Source organism: Oncorhynchus masou, chromosome 32, assembly GCF_036934945.1.
Source record: "Oncorhynchus masou masou isolate Uvic2021 chromosome 32, UVic_Omas_1.1, whole genome shotgun sequence".
In the NCBI taxonomy this organism is placed as follows: domain Eukaryota; kingdom Metazoa; phylum Chordata; class Actinopteri; order Salmoniformes; family Salmonidae; genus Oncorhynchus; species Oncorhynchus masou.
Window position 1 is genome coordinate 12,978,184 of NC_088243.1, and position 10,431 is coordinate 12,988,614.

Below are 10,431 nucleotides of genomic sequence, written 5' to 3' on the forward strand. Positions count from 1 at the left end.
TGTGAAGACGTTAATCCTCTTTCATTCTACCTATTTACAGTGCATTTGGAAAGTATTCACACCCCTTCTCCTTCTCTACATTTTGTTACGTTACAGCCTTATTCTACAATGGATTGGACATGATTTGGAAAGGCACACACCTGACTATATAAAGGTCCCACAGTTGACAGCTCTGGGTTGGCGCCTCCCCTTGGGTTGTGTCGTGGCGGAGTTCTTTGTGGGCTATACTCGGCCTTGTCTCAGGGTGATAAGTTGGTGGTTGAAGATATCCCTCTAGTGGTGTGGGGGCTGTGCTTTAGCAAAGTAGGTGGGGTTATATCCTCCCTGTTTGGCCCTGTCCAGGGGTATCGTCGGACGGGGCCACAGTGTCTCCCGACCCCACCTGCCTTAGCCTCCAGTATTTACGCTGCAGTAGTTTATGTGTCGGGGGGCTAGGGTCAGTCTGTTATATCTGGAGTATTTCTCCTGTCTTATCCGGTGTCCTGTGTGAGGTTGTATGCTCTCTCTAATTCTCTCTCTCTTTTTCTCTCTCTCTTTTTCTCTCTCTCTCTTTTTCTTTCTTTCTTTCTTTCTTTCTATCTTTCTCTCTCTGAGGACCATGCCTCAGGACTACCTGGCCTGATGACTCCTTGCTGTCCCCAGTCCATGTGGCCGTGCTGCTGCTCCTGTTTCAACTGTTCTGCCTGCGGCTATGGAGTCCTGACCTGTTCACCGGACGTGCTACCTGTCCCAGACCTGCTGTTTTCAACTCTCTAGAGACAGCAGAAGCGGTAGAGATACTCTAAATGATCGGCTATGAAAAGCCAACTGACAATTACTCCTGAGGTGCTGACCTGTTGCACCCTTCGACAACCACTGTGATTATTATTATTTGACCCTGCTGGTCATCTATGAACATTTGAACATCTTGGCCATGTTCTGTTATAATCTTCACTCGGCACAGCCACCCCTCATAGCCTGTTTCCTCTCTAGGTTTCTTCCTAGGCTCTGGCCTTTCTAGGGAGTTTTTCCTAGCCACCGTGCTTCTACACCTATATTGCTTGCTGTTCGGGGTTTTAGGCTGGGTTTCTGTACAGCACTTTGTGACATCAGCTGATGTAAGAAGGGCTTTAAAAATAGATTTGATGATTTGATTTGACAGTGCATGTCAGAGCAAACACCAAACCATGAGGTCAAAGGAATTGTCCGTAGACAGTTCCAAGACAGGTTACCAAATAATTTCTGCAGCATTGAAGGTCCCCTAGAACACAGTGGCTTCCATCATTTTTACATGGAAGAAGTTTGGAACCATCAAGACTCTTCCTAGAGCTGACCCCTGGCCAAACTGAGCAATCTTAGGAGAAGGGCCTTGGTCAGGGAGGTTACCAAGAACCCAATACTCACTCTGACAGAGCTCCAGAGTTCTTCTGTGGAGATGGGAGAACCTTCCAGAAGGACAACCATCTCTGCAGCACTCCACAAATCAGGCTTTTATGGTAGACTGGCCAGACGGAATTCACTCTTCAGTAAAAGGCACATGACTGCCCGCTTGGGACTCTCAGGCCATGAGAAACAAGATTCTCTGGTCTGATAAAACCACTATTTGACCTGATAGCAAAGCGTCAAGTCTGGAGAAAACCTGGTACCATCCCTACAGTGAAGCATGGTGGTGGCAGCATCATGCTGTGAGGATGTTTTTCAGCAGCTGGTACTGGCAGACTAGTCCGGATCGAGGGAAAGATGAACGACATAAAATACAGAAAGATCTTTGATGAAAACATGCTCCAGAGCACTCAGGAACTCAGACTGGGATGAAGGTTCACCATCCGACAGGACAACGACCTTAACTTCTGTCATGACGTTGGCCTGGGGGGAATTCTGGGAACGTCAGAAGGTGGGGGGAAATATGCGGTGGTACTTAATGAATATGATGTCAGTTCGGTTGTCATCTGAGACATTATCATCAATGAACAGATGACATAAATTCTACAGTGGAAAGTCTACACATCAGAGTTATCGGATTCACATGGAATTGTTGTTCAATTTAAATGTTTGAATATGAAATTATTTGTGATGGGATGAAATGTGATGTTAGCTTCTAAAATGAGAGATTGGGTTTTCATAAGATAGGGCTGCTCAATCAGTGGCCCGCCCCTGTGAAGGGACGTGGGCTATAAAACCTTTCAAACACGCACTCCTCTCCCTTCCTATATAAGCCCTTGACGACAATATAACTTCCTGTTCCGAGGATGTAGGACAACGGTCCTATGTCAGAATATATCAGATAATAACTACAGAACAAAGCCAACATCAGCTTGAGCTTTGGTTGCGAATGGTATGATCTCTTATTCACTACAGATTTGATACCTCCTAGCCGTTGAGTTAGCAACATCAGATGCAACGAGGGTTAGGAAGGAACAGACAGAGTATCCCATCTATCACCCAAAGACGTTACTACAATGTATCCAATTGACAACCAGAGACATTCTTCAAAGGACTTGGTTTGGCAACATGGCCTTCCATCTACCACCAACCTACCGAAGCGCAGCTCAGAGTAAATATTTATTGTATTTTCCTTTTCCAAATTGGCGGTAATTTAGAATGTATCAAATACTCTATTTACGATAGCACAGCTTCTCCCTGTGTCCCTCAGTCTTCCCGCTCTTTCACTCAAACCCAGCCCTTTTCCTTTGTGTAACAAGCTGTCATATCTGTTCCGCCCGCTAGGGACGTTTTCCTTTATGACGTAATTTGTAATCAAGTTATGATTGAATTATGTGTATGTGTAATTCTGTGTGATTAGTTAGGTAGTTAGTAAATAAATAATTAAACCAAATGTTATATTGCTGATTCAAATTGTTAGCCAGGGTTCATGCAGATAACCAAGAATTTACAACTTTCAGATGAGACTGAATTAAGACGACGATTAATATTGACTGCTATTGATGTAAAATATTACTAGGTCTTTAAGAGTTTATTCGGCAGATAACAGCTCTATAAATATAATTTTGTGGTGCCAGACTCTCTAGTTAATTACATTTACATGATTAGCTCAATCAGGTGATACTAATTACGGATAAATTATATTATAGAATAGCATGTCATATCACTTAATCCGGCATAGCCAAAGACACAATACTTCTCTAGGGTAGGGAGCAGCATTTGGAATTTTGGATTAAAAGCGTGCCCAAATTAAACTGCCTTCTACTCAGGCCCAGAAGATAGGATATTTATATAATTGGTAGATTTGGATAGAAAACACTCTAAAGTTACCAAAACTGTTACAATAGTGTCTGTGAGTATAACATAACTGATTTGGCAGATGACAACCTGAGAAAAATCCATTCAGGAAGTAGGATTTCTTTGTGTGTGTAGTTTTCTTTTCAATGCCATTACATTATCCATTGACTTAGGACTCAAACTGCAGTTCCTGTGCCTTCCAACAGTCTTTAGAAATTGTTTCAGGCTTTTATTCTGAATAATGAGGGAGTAAGAGCAGTCTGAATGAGTGGACCCTGCCGTGTCACAGAGCTTTTTCATGCGCGCAACCGAGAGAGTGCCTTTCTTGTTTACCTTTTATATTATTATCGATTATTTAGGCTAAAAACAACCTGAGGATTGAATATAAACATCGTTTGACATGTTTCTATGAACTTTACGGATACAATTTGGATTTTTTTGTCTGCCTATTGGGACTGCATTTGAGCCTGTGGATTACTGAAGAAAACGTGCGAACAAAACTGAGGTTTTTGGATATAAAGAGAGACTATCGAACAAAAGGAACATTTATTGAATAAATGAATGTCTTCTGAGTGCAACCATATGAAGATCATCAAAGGTAAGTGATTAATTTGTTCTCTATTTCTGACTTGTGTAACTCTTCTACTTGGCTAATTACTGTTTGTAATGATTTGTCTTCTGGGCAATGTTCTCAAATAACCACAAGATATGCTTTCGCTGTAAAGCATTTTTGAAATCTGACACCGTGGTTGGATTCACAAGAAGTTAATCTTTAAATGTATGTAAAATAGTTGTATCTTTTCTGAATTTTTATAATGAGTATTTCTGTATTTGAATTTGGCGCTCTGCAATCTCGCTGGATGTTGGCCAGGTGGGACGCTAGCGTCCCACATACCCTAGAGAGGTTAAGGACACAGGCAATGCAGAAGTGGCTTCTGGACAAGTCTCCGAATGTCCTTGAGTGGCCCAGCCAGAGCCCGGACTTGAAACCAATCGAACATCTCTGGAGATACCTGAAAATAGCTCCCCAAATACAGGTGTGCCAAGCTTGTAGCGTCATACCCAAGAAGACTCAAGGCTGTACACGCTGCCAAAGGGGCTTCAAAACAGTACTGAGTAAAGGGTTTGAATGGCATGCCCTGCTCTTGCTGATGTAAACCCTTTTTGTGCTGCCTAACCAATGACTGTGCTGTGTATCGTGGCACTTCAGGAGGCGAGTCAATATGTCAACAAAAAAATGCAATATCTGTGTTCAATGACTAGGCCTACTAATGTCCTGTTCAGCTTGAGAGGGAGAGCATGAAGAGGAGAAGGAGGACCGGAGGTAAGCTTACTATTATTAGAATTTATTTTAATAAAAAATATGTTTCATTGCCCATAATGAAGCTATTTATCAGAGTTATTGAACTCACAAATAAACCTTATTCAAGTAATTTACATGCATTACAATGAAGCGGAAGCCACAGAGATGGACAGCACAAAAAGCTGAAAGTAGGCTAATTCGAGAAGACCTAATTCATTTAAAACAGTCTAATTTTAATTAGACTTTAGGCTACTAACAACTAGAGGGCTTTGTGTTGGAGCCTATTTCTTCCTATTAAATAAAAGGTAGACCGACCTGTTTGACAGACTAAATTATAGCCTACTATCCATAGATTTGGTCGGCCAATTCCTTCAGTCACCATGAACTCCTTAAATATCTCAGTGTCAGTTAAGGGCTTAAGGGCTTGGTGTGTTAAGTTAAAACCAGGGCTCTATTTGAGTGGGTATGTGAGGGTATGGTGGCTTTTGTTTAGGAAAATCACTAAAAGCATAGGTCTACCCTTTGTTAATTTAAGATAAAAAAGAAAGAATTTGAACTTATTATATAAAGTGATCTATAACGATGCTGGATGGAAAATGCCGGGGAATGACTTGATTCCGATGCATATGGGATATATTTGGTTTGCCTCTATGACATTCAGAGGCTGCGCTACAACCTTCTGTAGCTGAGGAGGAGACCAAAAAAAAGACTTTACTAGGGAAGTAAGGATTTTGTCACTATCAATTGAGGTTCGCCATCTCAACAGGCTGTTAAACAACATACTAACTCTAAATCTGTCAGAAGCAAGGTAGCCTAAAATGTGAAAATTTTTAGGCTATATTATAATTTCAATGCTATTGCCTGCCATTTAAGAATTCAATTGTGAAACATTTGTGACACGCTATAGGCTGTCAGGAGCACTCAGCATTTCAACAACACTTCAACAACACTTCAACAACACATCAACAACAGCACCTTCAACAACAACACATCAACAACAACACTTCAACAACACTTCAACAACACTTCAACAACACATCAACAACAGCACCTTCAACAACAACACATCAACAACAACACTTCAACAACACTTCAACAACACTTCAACAACACTTCAACAACACTTCAACAACACATCAACAACACATCAACAACACATCAACAACAGCACCTTCAACAACAACACATCAACAACAACACTTCAACAACACATCAACAACACTTCAACAACACTTCAACAACACATCAACAACACTTCAACAACACTTCAACAACACATCAACAACACATCAACAACAGCACCTTCAACAACAACACATCAACAACAACACTTCAACAACACATCAACAACACTTCAACAACACTTCAATAACATATCAACAACAGCACCTTCAACAACAACACATCAACAACAACACTTCAACAACAACAACACATCAACAACACTTCAACAACACTTCAACAACACTTCAACAACACATCAACAACACTTCAACAACAACACATCAACAACACTTCAACAACACATCAACAACACTTCAACAACACTTCAATAACATATCAACAACACATCAACAACAGCACATCAACAACAACACTTCAGCAACACATCAACAACACTTCAACAACACTTCAACAACACATCAACAACAGCACATCAACAACAACACTTCAACAACACATCAACAACACATCAACAACACTTCAACAACACTTCAACAACAGCACATCAACAACAACACATCAACAACACTTCAACAACAACACATCAACAACACATCAACAACAACACATCAACAACAGCACCTTCAACAACAACACATCAACAACAACACTTCAACAGCACATCAACAACACTTCAACAACACTTCAACAACACTTCAACAACACATCAACAACACTTCAACAACACATCAACAACACATCAACAACAGCACCTTCAACAACAACACATCAACAACAACACTTCAACAACAACACATCAACAACACTTCAACAACACTTCAACAACACTTCAACAACACTTCAACAACACTTCAACAACACATCAACAACACTTCAACAACACTTCAACAACAACACATCAACAACACATCAACAACACTTCAACAACACATCAACAACACTTCAACAACACTTCAATAACATATCAACAACACATCAACAACAGCACATCAACAACAACACTTCAACAACACATCAACAACACTTCAACAACACATCAACAACAGCACATCAACAACAACACTTCAACAACACATCAACAACAGCACATCAACAACAACACTTCAACAACACATCAACAACACTTCAACAACACTTCAACAACAGCACATCAACAACAACACATCAACAACACTTCAACAACAACACATCAACAACAACACATCAACAACAACACATCAACAACACTTCAACAACAGCACATCAACAACACTTCAACAACAGCACTTCAACAACCCATCAACAACAGCACTTCAACAACACATCAACAACAGCACTTCAACAACATGCCCTTCATTTTGCATTTAGGCTGTAAATTTTTTTTTACAAAATAACTACTTAGAGTTAAATAACAATGAAACGAAATATGTCTTATTTGCCTTTGATTTCACTTTAAGAAACATGAGTCTGGCCAGTGTTTGGTTTGAGGATCATGTGGTGAGCTAGCTATGCATGCCTAGCTTGTTAATTTAGCCTAGCAGATGCTCTTATTGAACCACAGTCAACACAAATCTGTTTTTTAACAACAATAAAATAGAATGAATTAGAAAATGATAGTTGCCAAATGAAAAATAAATTCCAAGTGAATACCTGATGATATGTGTCTGCTGTGTTAATCAATTCATGGATTTTTCTCCAATTCATTGACGATCAGATACTTCAGTTGTAACTGGTTCTGTTGCTCTACATTTTTACACTTGACGGACAACTTTTCCAAACTTAGCCTATCCTCTTTTTGAACATTAGCCTGTATAGAAACCACCACGTGTATGGTGCTGCAGCATGTACTCATTACTTTTCATGCTCTGTTGTGGTGTTAAAAAAGATTGTCTCCAGTCAGGTAAATGGATGTATTATTACATGAAATGCATTAATAAAAGGCAATTATTTTCTCGGGTCGCAAATAAGATGATAGATTCATGCAGTGCTTTTATTATAATGGATATCTTTCCACCCTTGTCGTCTGTGGTCTGCGAATCCACAACCTTCTGGCTACTTTGCCATGTGATGCTTACAAAACCAAGAACAGTTCCTAAAACGGCATACCCAAGGCTCTGGTCTGTCCTAGGAGTGAGGGTAAACCGAAGGCATGTTCTCTGCTATCGTTTTAATTGAAGGAGGGTCCTTTTTTCTCTCCAATTGTTCAGGAAGGGTCGGGAAAATATATACTGTATTTTACTGAAGGGAAGGCCATCCATTTTAATTTCAGAGAGATACAATTTCGTCTCGGTATCCCTCATTATAAATAATGCACAGTCCCTTAGCAGACATCTATCATTTTGCATCTATTTTAGCAGAAAAAAATTAATTAAAAAAAATGTTTTTAAAAAACAAAAAAATCTTTATATGACTAAAAGAGTATGAAAAGTTTGATGTGAAAATGTGGATGCGATTTGGTTATTTGGTAGGCTACTGTGCTGTGTGGAAATTAATTCAGTCAAATAAATTACTAGCCTGTGGCCCCGCCCCCCTCTCTCTCGGTCTCTTCCTCTCTCTGTGTCATTAAATTCAGGGACCCTGAAAGACCCTGATATGTGGAGTTAAATAACTAAGCCCTCCAACCTGTGACATTGTTTATATCCATGGGATTAGGAATCGTGGACACTCAAATGAAAAGAGGAAGAAGAAGGGTTGGCCACAACACCTTGACCATGCTTGTGAACGAGGGGGAGGGGAGACCGCAGCATTACTGCGCGGATGCAAGATTCTCCATCTCTCCTGTCCCGGTTCTAAACGCTGCATTGGCAAACTCACAAAGCCTAGCTGATAGTGGAGGAAATGTCGATGACATGACACAAATAGGCTACGGTGGCCTACCCTACTGAGTACTCCCCCAAATCAAAATATTGATTGCTGATGATGGCTTTGTGTGCATTTATTTTAGGCGACACTACATTATGCCAATGCGACAAAACTGTTCCTATAAAATCAGTGTGATAATAAACATGTGCGAATGTTATCCGGAGAAACTGGAAATATCGGGGAAAACGCTGGTTATAATCCTTATAATTAAACATGAATAGTCTTGTTCCGTGATGATTGCAGTGTTGTAAAATAAATTGGACAGAGTAAAAAAAATGACAGCGAACCGCGGACACAAGCTGGCCCATATTTTATTTGGCTACATTTCATTCCATTCCATTGGTTCAATATGTCACTGCGGCATACCCATATTATCCTCGGGTCGTTTTGCAAGAGGAGATTTCAGTTGAATAAATATGAATTACTGTAGTGATGAAAAAAGTAGTCTTGCACAATGTCCTGTCCGGTTTCAAGTATATTCATTTAAAGTGTAACAAAAATTATACAAACCTAAACATCTTACCGTAATATTGTCGCTGCGGTGGTCCCACCGGATGCAGCACAGCCAATAATTTATGTGATATATGGACCAACAGTCCATGCGAAGTCTCACCGTCCTGCTACCGGCGCACCGTTCCGGGTCCCTCCACTGTCCGATCCTTCACCGACTGCAGTAGTAGCCACGAGCCAGGACAGCGGCACATGTTTAGAGACGGCTCGAGCACCGGCTCCACTCACGCGGTTCTTGCATCTTAACTCTTTCGTCACCTCAACGAACAGTGCCTTAAACAGAGTAGCACTCAGAGCTGGGTCTTGTTCAGTAGGGAGAAACATTTTGAAACTGAGTGAGAGTGGAAAGGGGGGATACCTAGTCAGTTGCACAGCTGAACCCAACCCCTCTGAATCAGATAGATGCGGGGGCTGCTTTAATCGATATGCAAGTTATTGGCTCCCGGGGAGCAGTTATTGTTGGCGGTTAACTGCCGTGCTCATGGGAAGAACGGCAGATTTTTCCAACTTGCCGGTTCGGGGATTCGAACCAGTGACATTTCGGTTACTGGCCCGATTCTCTTAACCGCTAAAGTGCTACCGAAACTTGTCCAATTAGAACAAGTGTAGTTTCAATCTACCGTTGTGAAACGTTTTTGCTCCAGTGTGCCCTACTGAACAGGTCCCAGGCCTTTCTACCCCAGGTAACCAATTTGTCATGGGATAATCAGAGGACAGAGCAGATCCTTTTTATGGCCACTAACCTCCAGGGACCCTGACCGGAGGTATTATTGATTGATATGATTTATTTAAGTGTCATACACCTACTACTAAACATAGTACCAATTTCCTTGTACTCAAAACATGTTTTTTGTTTTTTACAAATTGTGCAAATATACAATAATTGTACAGCCACAAACAGTACATTTCTCCTTCTCCTCCAGTCATTGTGAACAAACGGTGCAATCTCAAACACTGAAACAAAAGTTACACCTCTGCTCGTCCCTTAACCAGAATAATTTAGGGTTAGCACCAGAAATTAACAAAAAAAGAAAGTCTCAGATCGTCATACATAGGGCAATAAAACACTAGATCACACCGTAGGAAAATTGTCACCTCTTCAGGCACTCTGTTGAATGTACGCGTATCTATAGCCAGAGGGAGGGTGACGGATCTGAGTTGTGCACAAACTGACCCATTGGCTTTTTGTTAGGTTCAGTTTGTTAGGTAAACCCATCTAGTACAAGGTCGGTCCCCCCTTCACCTCCAGAACAGCCTGAATGGTTGCACCTGGCCAGCAACAATGTTCAGATACGCTGTGGCGCTCAATAATTGCTCAATTTTTATCAAGTGTCCTAACGTGTGCCAGAAAAACATTTACCACACCAGAAGGC

At 40.8% G+C, this 10,431-nt stretch overlaps 1 protein-coding gene across 3 annotated transcripts in view; it reads right to left on the reverse strand.

The window, feature by feature from the left end:
- Positions 1 to 9,353, reverse strand: part of LOC135525601 (transmembrane protein 229B-like) — a 34,422-nt gene extending 25,069 nt beyond the window's left edge. For all 3 annotated transcript variants that reach the window (XR_010453196.1, XM_064953321.1, XM_064953320.1), the window contains exon 1: positions 9,072 to 9,353. The gene's annotated coding sequence lies outside the window, so the exon portion shown is untranslated. The remainder of the gene's footprint in view (positions 1 to 9,071) is intronic.
- Positions 9,354 to 10,431: the final 1,078 nt, after the last annotated feature.